Source organism: Acipenser ruthenus, chromosome 7, assembly GCF_902713425.1.
Source record: "Acipenser ruthenus chromosome 7, fAciRut3.2 maternal haplotype, whole genome shotgun sequence".
Taxonomy (NCBI): Eukaryota; Metazoa; Chordata; class Actinopteri; order Acipenseriformes; family Acipenseridae; genus Acipenser; species Acipenser ruthenus.
This window is the reverse complement of record NC_081195.1, coordinates 39,915,724-39,926,458: the sequence shown is the minus strand read 5'-3', so window position 1 is coordinate 39,926,458 and position 10,735 is coordinate 39,915,724.

The following is a 10,735-nucleotide window of genomic DNA, read 5'->3' as shown; positions in this document are numbered from 1 at the left end:
ACAACCAAAGGCCAAATGGCCTCCTCTCGTTTGTAAACTTTCTTATGTTCTTATCTACCAAAGCATCATGCAAGTTGCTAAGGTGCAATATTCAGACCCTAGCAGATTCCTTCAGTTATATGTAGGGTCATTTTTTCAATGTCTCTCTGTCTGCCTGGCTAGAAATGTGTGGTGGTAATTGGTAATGGAATATCCTCCTTTAATTCCCTTGGCAAGACAACTTTCTGCAAGACTTCTGTTATCACCAAGGTTCAAAATCCTTAATGAGGATAACGTATCTAGTCTAAAAAATAAAAACAGTGTGATGTGTGGGGGCAATGTGAGATTTTAAATATTCCAATGCAGTTGTAATAGAATGGAGGTTCACCAATGACAAATCTTGATACTGACAATAATTAATAATCCAATAGTTCTGTATACTACCTTACAGTATATGTTGTCTTCTTGCAATATTCAATGTAATGCTTTGTTTCAAGCACAAACTGTTTATGAGTCTTACATGCTTTGTCAGTGTTGCGTACCCATACGCTGCACCTTATTGAGAATAGTTACTTCCTGAAATCTTGACAGTTTAAGACGTTCACAATCTTACAATGCATGGCTACTCTTTCCTGCATAATTCTGCAAAATGAATTCAGAATTATGTATGTCATGTTCATGCGGTTATCTTAACTTATCATCCAGACCAGTGTTTCTCAACCTTTTGTGTAACAACACACCCTAAGGATCAGCTGAGCTTAGACATCACCCCCGATTAACAATGCCATTTAATTAACATAAATGATTAATTACATTTAATTCCACTAGTTCCGAGAATTACAGAGAAATAATTCATAAAACAAAAATTATGAAACCTCAGTCACTGGTATAATCAACATGTAGATACATACATAAAATGTTTACTATTATGGAATATTGCCGACATATTTTCTTTGCATGTGGCATGGTGTGGATAGCAATAGAGAGATGTGTGAACCGGTTCCTTTGAAATCGGATACCTGGTTCCTGCTTTGGAACTGACAAACCGGATACAAATATCGGGAATCCGGCTGCAGTGAGTACTATAATGTTTTTAGTAAAACTGATTATTAAAACATTAATTTCTGTCAAAAATACATTTGATAACTATAACTGACACGTTCACACTTTAAAAAAAAAAAAGGTCTGCAAAATATTCATTACAGCAATAACGGGTGTTTTAAAGGTTTTTTTTTTTTTAAATTATATTATATTAGGATAATTCAGTCTCACTTTTACATGAAGTCATGAAAATGCTTTGGAAGAGAATCTTCTGCACCTCGATGGGATCATTCGCAAAACAACCCCAAGCCAAACACGACACAATTTTGGCTATCTAAAAAAGTAATTTAACCCCAAGACAGTGGGGTCGTATTTCGACTTGGGATCCTAACATACACTGACCTGTTTGCACATACCATGTGGTTAAAAAATTTTTATGGAAACTTTGTGAAATTTACAATTAACAAGGTTCACTGTTGTAATAAAACTGTTACTGTGCAATTTGGAGATTATTGATTATTTTATTAACTTTAATTATACAGGGCGATTTCATAGATTGCACAATATTGTCGGAACATCGCAAAAGGTGCATCGTTTATGGATCATATCTTATATGCACAGTGTCAAATATTTTTCCTTTGCAAAACAGATTTTATGTATCTCCAGTTTTCACAGTCTATTTATTGACCCCCACCCCATGACATGTTTTTCTAGGTTGTTTTGGAACCGGAATCGAAACACACATTTCTGACTTGATGTTTACACAATCTTATAGTGCACAAGTCAGTGAGTACATCAGTAGCACCTTAGTTAGTTAATATTTTGAAATAAAGGTTTCCTTAAGATTTTAAATAAGAAAGCACAATGCCACCCCCCCCCCCCCTTTTTTTTTTTTCCTAAACCCCCCCCCCCCCCCACCATCCTCTTAGATGTAAACGCCCCCCTTTGGTTTCAGAACACCCCAACAGGGGCGGTACCGCCACCGTTAAGAAACACTGATCCAGACTGCCACGAAAGCCGATAGCTTCTACATTGTGAGCTTGGGTGTCTTGAGAAAGTGTGTATATGCATACCACGAAGTTTGGACATGTGGATAAGGTTTGTCCATATGAAGACCCAGGATTCCACGCAGTAGAAAGCTGAGCATTACAATTTTCACATCAGATCAGCCTTAATCTTTGACTTAGCTTGTTCTGAGACCAGGCAGATGCACAGGACAGAGCTGACTCTCCACACTCAGACTTGGCTTGTTCTGAGACCAGGCAGATGCACAGGACAGAGCTGACTCTCCACACTCAGACTTGGCTTGTTCTGAGACTAGGCAGGTGCACAGGACAGAGCTGACTCTCCACACTCAGACTTGGCTTGTTCTGAGACTAGGCAGGTGCACAGGACAGAGCTGACAGAGTTTATTTTCTCAAAGGAAAAATTGCTCCCAACAAGCCTTAATTACATTCATTCATAAGATGGTTTGTTGCAAACCAAAACAATCATCACCCACAATGACAACCCCCCGACTTGGAATCTTCACTTAATAGCTCTTGTATTTCCTACTCCTTTGTGCTTGAAGTGACGTACAAACAAACTTGCACTCATTAGCGTCACTTGGGTACCCGTATCTAGGAGGCAAGTTACTGAAACTCCTTTAATCTGAACCTACTAGGGACAGGGTCTGACTACTAATTCAGGTAAATCTTCATGGGGGTCATTGCAAACTTGCCCTGTCGCCAGACCCGTGGCCACTAGGGACACTCATTTAAGCCAACTGTGGGTTTTGTCATTGGGGGCAATACCTTACAATGTGACTTGCGCCTTTACATTGGTTGCATATGGGCCGTCCCTGTGAATCCTACTGGCTTCCTGCAGGTATATGGGGTTCGGCTGGCCTTGGATGATTCCGTCTAGTTCCCGTCCAAACTGGACCTTGTTCACGATTTCCTGTAAAGGGAGGTCGAGTGGGAGGTGGAACATTGTTCCGGAAAGCACCTAAGAGCGTCTTCATAACTTCCGGTGATTGGTCCTCAACCTCTCTTAGTACCTCTGCCTTAAACTCCTTTTTCCAGTCGCTGCAGGTTGGTGGATCAATAGGAGTGGAGTGTCCAATAGCCTGAAGCTCCCTTCCCATAAGCCACTGATGAACTGGTCCCTCAGCAACCCATCTCTGTAATCCATCCCCTCGGGGTCCCAGCGCTGCAACCTGGAAAACAGTTCTCTAAACCAAAGAGAAGCAGTAGCAGTACAGGTTTGTGATTATCTTGAGTACTACTGAAAAACCTGGTGCGCAAAGCCACAATTTGTAGTTGATCCCCATACAGTTCCTCCAACAAATCACATATTTGATCAACTGTACTGCGATCACATTTATCTATGACTAGTATTTCTCTTTTAGTCTCCCCGTCTACCGTTACCAAAGCCATAGCTGTTTGTTGTTCTGTGCTCAATGTTTGCCAGCAACAACTCAGCTGGCTTATGCTATGGAGGAGGGCTTCCCAGCTCATCTCCTCCTGTGCCTGCTGTTGCTGCAGCGGCTGCTGTCTCCTCATCCTCCTTCCTCCCATCTTCCTTCCTCCCATCCTCCTCTTCACTCTTCCTCTCCACACACAATTAGAAACGGAAAAAAAATGAGAAAAAACTGAAAAAGCTGCAGTACCCTCTTCTGCCTGTGTCCTGGAGGCGCTGCAATCCCACGCAGGACACCACGTGTGACAGGAATGGCTGAGTGGTGACGTCACGTCAGAAGAAGGGACAACAAAAACAAAAGGTAAGGTGCAGTGGCGCGTGCACCGTTTTATTTAAAGAATCCAAAAATAAAATATTTAAACAGAAATAAACACTGTGCTCACCGAGCAAAATAAAAGAGTAAACAAAAACAAATCACCAACACAAAATAAACAATAAATAATACGATCCCAGGTCAGGCTGGGCAGTTGCTGTCACTGTTCCTGGAATCTTTATGTTTTGTTATGTTTTGCTTTGTTTCGTTTTGTTTCTCTCCTCTCGTTCTCGCTCTCTCCTTCCAACACCCCACCACGAGTTGGAGAGCTGCAGGCTTTTTATAACAGGTGACCATCTCCCGATTAGCAACAAATGAAATCACTTAATTCATTCGGGAGATGGCCACCTTCTGCACGAGTTTTAATTATGTTGTGGATGGGGCTACCCACCACAAACCGGCTACGCCGTCATTTAATCAAAACAATAACAAAACATATGGCGCTTCGCCGACATAAAAATAAATCATCAAAATAAACAAATACAAAATAACACAGGGGCGGAGGGGGAACCCTCGTTCTAAAAATAAACAAAACAATGTACAGGGCTGCTCGCCCTGTTACACCCACTTATCATAATTTTAATTTGTGCCTCCCATTCCCCTAGTTTCACCTCTGACTCTGTAACTTTGAATGTAGGTCTCCCTGCATAATGGAAATACCTCAGTGGCTGTGCAAACCCCACAGACAAATCCTGCAGACTGCACCAAGTTCCTGTGCAGCACGAGTCGGCAAAAGTAGAAAATATATAATGTAGACCAACTATGCCAGCACGGGAGTTACCCATACAAAGAACTAACAAGATTAATTATATACACCTTTACTGAATCCTATATGTCGGTATCTCGACCATACAATCGCAATAAAAGGCTTACACAGGTTCGAATATATTTCTGTAGGGGAGCCACACCACTAAAATCCACCACCAGCCAGGACAGCCACACAGGCAACAAGAATACAGTCAACAGTTTTTATTCCAACAAGAATAATAAAAACAATAAAATACACATGGCAAGGTTAAAAATGTTGCAGGGTTCACAGCAATGATTTAAGATAAATAAAACAGGCGGCCAGAATGCACAACCACTTGTTTCCCACAATTTAGCACTGCCCTAATTTTCAAAACCAAATAGGACATTCTACCAAATAGGACCATTCTCCAAAACTGTCACACACTCAGTCAAACCTTGTATCCCTCAGCTTTAATTACCACACGTAATAATTCAATATAGAAACAAAACAAATCTACAGTGAATAATTAAATACATATACATCAGAAAAAAACATCAGCAAACATAAACATTAGTCACCTGATAACATTTGAACTTTATTTTTACTAAGACTCTTAAAACCTCCCATATGTTAACTGGTACTTACAATGTACTGTACTTCACCCAGTAATAATACCCCTACTGTATAACCTATACTTTAATGCTTCAGTTTCTGCTGCTGATATACCGTAGCAAGTACCATTCTTGAACTTCGCCTGGCCCCTCCAGTCTCTAAGCTCAGCATCACGCTAGCTCACATATATTGTCAGCATTGTTTCATGTGCACCTGGCTTTGTTTCTTTATATAAGGGGAGTGCCCAAGGCAGTTTCATTTTACATTACACAAGACTCCCAGATGTTTAGGGAACTTCGAAGTCCTCTATATGGAGTCTATGTCATAGACATTTAGTAAAACACCTTAGGTTAATTTAATTTCCAAAATCATTCTTTCAAGTGTTAGCAAAAGGTTAATAAAAAATAATTACATTTTTAAATGAAACTAAAAACATATAGTGCCCTATTATGAAAGCAATAAAACAATTAGCAAACAGAAAATGCTCCCTTTTAAAACAGTATGAATATTTTCAAGATGTAAATATACCTATTTACCACAAGGGGGGCTAAAAAAACATGCCCTAGTTAATATAAAGTTTATTCACACAGAAGATGTTAAGTTCAGTTGTTATGAAACATCAGGTTAATATTAAACTGGCTTCAGAACCTCAATCCATTTTACCTCTATACAGCGATGCCTATAAGATGCTTGCACTCTGCAACTGGATTTTAGAATTTACATGGCTGAGAAACCAAATGGAAAAGACTTAAAATGGATTACCCAGATCACGCCATTGGACTACAAGAAACCAGATGATAACTCCACTCAACACGAGCCCTTTTCTTTGTTGAAAAAAATACAACATGACTGGCGCTTCTTCAAGCTGTTGTTAATCAGGTCAGCAATTCTGAGGGAAATATCTAGGGACTTTAACTGGGGCAGAGTGGATAAACAAGAAGAAGGCACATTATGAACATGATTTTCTGCATAATTATAGACAGGGTTTCCATGCATATTCCTCATGCTATAAGAAATGCAAAGGTGAACTTTTAAGTGTACAACTTAAAAGGGTAGGTAAATCGCCTTCTCACACCAACAATCTGCGTAAATTGACCAAAAAACAAGGTTCTTTTGCGTGTAAACATTGGGGAGTTTTGATTCCCTTTTAGTCTTGTAGAACTAGGCAAAGGAATATTATTGAGCATTATCGTATACATCCTCAAGAAAAGAAATATCCTCTGATTGGCTGCTGGTAGTTTACATCACAACGCCGCTCTGCAGTGCTGCTTGAGTGCCGCTTCATGTGGCCGCCTTCATTGAAAAGAATTGCTTTTGCTGCGCCGCGTCCAGTGTGAACGCCCCTTTAGACAAGTCAATTGTAACATTGAAGAGATGGGCTTTGTATCAGAAAACTGGTGACAGAGTCAGAAATTGCGTGTGACGGGTAAGTGCATTAATTTGTTACATATAATGGGGATTCATTTTATTCTTAATAGTAAAACGTGGGGGATGTGTAATGTTATATTTTTCAGAACCCCACTACTTACTCTTTAACATAGCCTTAAAACAATATGCAGATTTAAGCTTGCGGAATCTACACTATTTTCACATTTGTACATGTGATTGTGTTCCCTCAATTAAACAGATGAATATAATATAATAGTACTAAATGAGGTGTATATTCAGGGTGCCTGTGTGCACTGTATACCAAGGACTCAGCACTGGATATGTTATGTTGGCTATAGCTAGATAATAAAGATAGTGTTACCTCTTCACTCTATATAGGAATGTTACCATGTAAATTTAGGCAATGTTAATATGTATAGTTGACCCTGGCTTTTATGGTATAAGAGTGTAATTTAGTGCCATTAATTTTTTTCATCTGTGGGTATATTTTGCGGTGTGTAAACAAAGAAGACAGGAGTTGCTAAAGTAAAAAAGAAACAAAAAAAACCCTGTGTGGACCCCACTGGGAGAATTGCTGGGAACTACGCAACTGTGTGTGTTTGAAAGAAATAGGTTTAGGGAGTTCCTCATCAGAATTAAACAGCATGCCATGAATAAATTAAAAATAAATACAAAACTAGTCATATTTTCAGAAGATCTTTAGTTTGTTTTTTCCCTCCTGGATTTTACTTTTGTTTAAACAACGTTTGGTTCAATAAACTCATAGCGCAATGCATTTGTAAAATGCAGTTATTTTTCAGTAGAATAACTTAAATAAATGAACAATAAAAAGAAACACCTTTGTTGATACCATCCAAGACATGCATCGGCAATGGTAGAACAGTCAAGAAAAATGGCATGAAAAGCATTTATTAACCAGCTAACACGGGGCTGTAAGCGATTGGCAAAAGCGAACAAAACCAAAATACTGCTCAGAGTTATCGTTGTGATCTTAGTATAGCCCTATACCTTTAAAGCCTTTTGCACTTAAAATACACAACTCTTATGATAATAATTAAAAAAGCTATATTAACATCTTTTAAAATTAGATCTCCTGCCATACAAGCAGGGCTCTGATAAGGGCACAATGATTCAGAAGTGCTGTAGTTCTCCCACAAAATCGTAAAATGTTCACAATTTTAGATAACCCAATGTGTTGCTCATCAGTTAAAGTCTCATAAATTTGCTGAATTGTGAAAAAGATTATATTAAAAATAACTTTAGGGGCGAAACTCATCGAACATCGTACCCCATTCTAATGGCCGTGTCCTTGTTTCCTGAGCATTCCTGGGCAAGCGTAGTACCTGGCGTACTATGGTAGGCCACCCGGGTCATAAAATGCATTAGTTAGTACGTGTTTCAAATATTTAGTATGCGTATTAATTTGGACCAATCAGAATACATAAAATACTATGTGTTCTAAATAATAAAATTATGCATTTTCTACATAGGGGCTGGTCGTTTTACAGTAGTGCCTACGTACTGGCTGGTCATTTTAAAGTAGTACCCATGCATTGGCTGGTCATTTTAAAGTAGTACCTACGCAGGGGCTAATCATTTTAGATTCATGCAGTGTAATTACAAGAGTAGCCTATCTCCTTTGGGATAACAGACCGGACCTGTCCCCAAGTGTGCACTAGTGAGGGGTTGTTGTTTTGGCCCCACACTATGTCCGCGCTTGAGTGCCACATGTCCGGTATATTGAGAGGGACTGGAGTAGCCTCTGCACTAGATGGCCCAGTAACCTCGCCCTCTCGGTCACACTGCGTTTCAACCCTGTTTGACTGGCGTTAATTACCATCAGAGTACTCTCCCACCAGACCCCAGCCTTGTCTAATTAATGCTCCCTCCTATTTTCCGATCTGTCTCTCTTTGTTAGTTTTTCTTGAGTTTTTTCTTGAAAAGGGGGGGAAAACATTTCAGCTTGAAAGGGAAAAACATCACCAATCATTTCCCATTCTTTCTTTTCTGCCATGTTTACGTGTGCGGTTGAGACTGGCAATTGTGGGGTCCCATTGGAACTGGCGCCCTTTCTCTGTGAGACGATGCAGGGGTCTGACCACTCGTGCAAATTCCTGCACGACCTGCCGGTAGTAAGTAGCAAGTCTGAGGAAGCTGTGCACCTGCACCACCGAGGTGGGCACCAGCCACTCCCGGACTGTCTTCACCTTGTCCGGGTCAGTGGCGATTCCATCGGCCCCAACGACGTGCCCCAGGGAGGTACCAAGACTTGATTGCTAATCAATCATTCAATTGGAATCTCGGTACATCTGCACTAATACCCACTATAATCTGCATGATGAGTGATTGCGCAATCCCTGTGCCTAAATACAAATACACATTTTAACAAGACTTGTGCTAAATATCCCACATTATATCCCATGCACCAATATATATATATACACCAACATTAACCACATACAACATATAACACAATCTACACACAGGGGTGTGGCACACTGCCACAAGTGGATACAGTTGAACGAACTCGATCCTAGAATATAGCCACATCCGGACATTCCCAAATCAGGACAAAGCGCACGCAACGGGGGATCAGTGAGTTTCATTTGGAATCATCTCAGATGTATATATACATGGATGAAGGCTATATTTGCTTCCTGAGCCTTTAAAAAAAAGGCATAATACTGCATTAATGACGTCAAAATGACATATTCGTCTAGAAGATTATACTTGACCTTTAACCCATATTTGACACCTGTGCACCCCGACCACTTTCAAACAAAATGTCTTGTTTTAAATCACTCAACAACACCCACAATTTGTGGTTTATAGGCTCTTAACAAATCTGTCTCTGAAGATTTACAATCATCCTCCACCAACGTCAGCACCAACCAAGTGAATGAGACAAATAATTTTTGATTCTGACAGCGACTACAAAATAAAATAAAATCATCTATTATTCTCTCTCTGTCTCTCTCTCTCTCTCTCTCTCTCTCTCTCTCTCTCTCTCTCTCTCTCTCTATTGTGAGCGAGGCTGACAGGACCCAGCAAACAGCACAGGAGGCATCACTGGCAGCTCTGGAGCCAGCCTGCCATGATCAGGAGGAGGTAATTGGGCTATGGGCTACATGTGCTGATAGTTATGGATGATAATTAAGGTGATTTGATTAGTCATTGCCTCAGTTGGCCAGCACCTGTAGCCAATGCAATTAACACATATCTCCTCCAGCCCAGCCACATAAAAAGGCTGAGCATTCACTAGACAGGGGATTGTTACTGGGAGAGAAGGACAGAGCGGTGCTGGAGACTTTTGTTTGTGTAAGATCTTTGTTTTTTGTTTTTTTGTTTGGTGTCCTTCAACCCAGAAAAGACCCAAAATAAAAACACACGGTTCAACCAAAGCTGTGTTCGCCTCTGTGATTAATTCCACGTTAAAAAGTGGTGCCTGTATTCAGTTAGATTACAAAATATATAAAAAATGAGTTTTAATTTAGGAAAAGCAAAAGCACGTTACATGAACATCTGTTAACAAAAGACCAAAAAATAAATAAATTGGCCCAGAGGACATGTTTTATATTGCAGCAAATGAAGCTAGTTGATCTTGGAAAATTATAGCTTTAAACTGACAGAAAATATTGTCTCCTTTCCATCCAAATCATAAACGTCTAAGAAAGAGAAACATATGCAAGCAATTTATAGACCTTTAATAAGAACTGTGTGTGTATTGTCCTAGCCTGTCTGAAATTCCTACATTACATAGAGGGCATACTGTAAGCTCTGTGGAAAAAAAATAATCATGTTATTACATAGGACTATATAAGCCATCTATATGCAACAGCCTCTATATGCACTCCACATTTCTACCTGATTTATACTTGTACAGTACAAGTAAATTAACGCAAGAGGTAGAGCGCTGGACTGTATGACAGTATAGAGTTTAACACCAATCTAAACTGTAGGGTGTAACAATGACCAGATTATTTTACTGCAGTCTTTGAAATACTGTAGTCTCAGTAATATATTTGCATACTGTACCGATGCTGCTTTGTTTGCAATATATACAATAGGCAACTTTTTACCAACAGCCGTCATCATTAATTGACTTTCAGATCAACATTAAAATATTATTGTGTAAATGGGAACGGATGTGGCAGAATATTGAGAGTGTTTATTGGGATTATTTTTTTCTACATTATACAGTGATAAGAGGA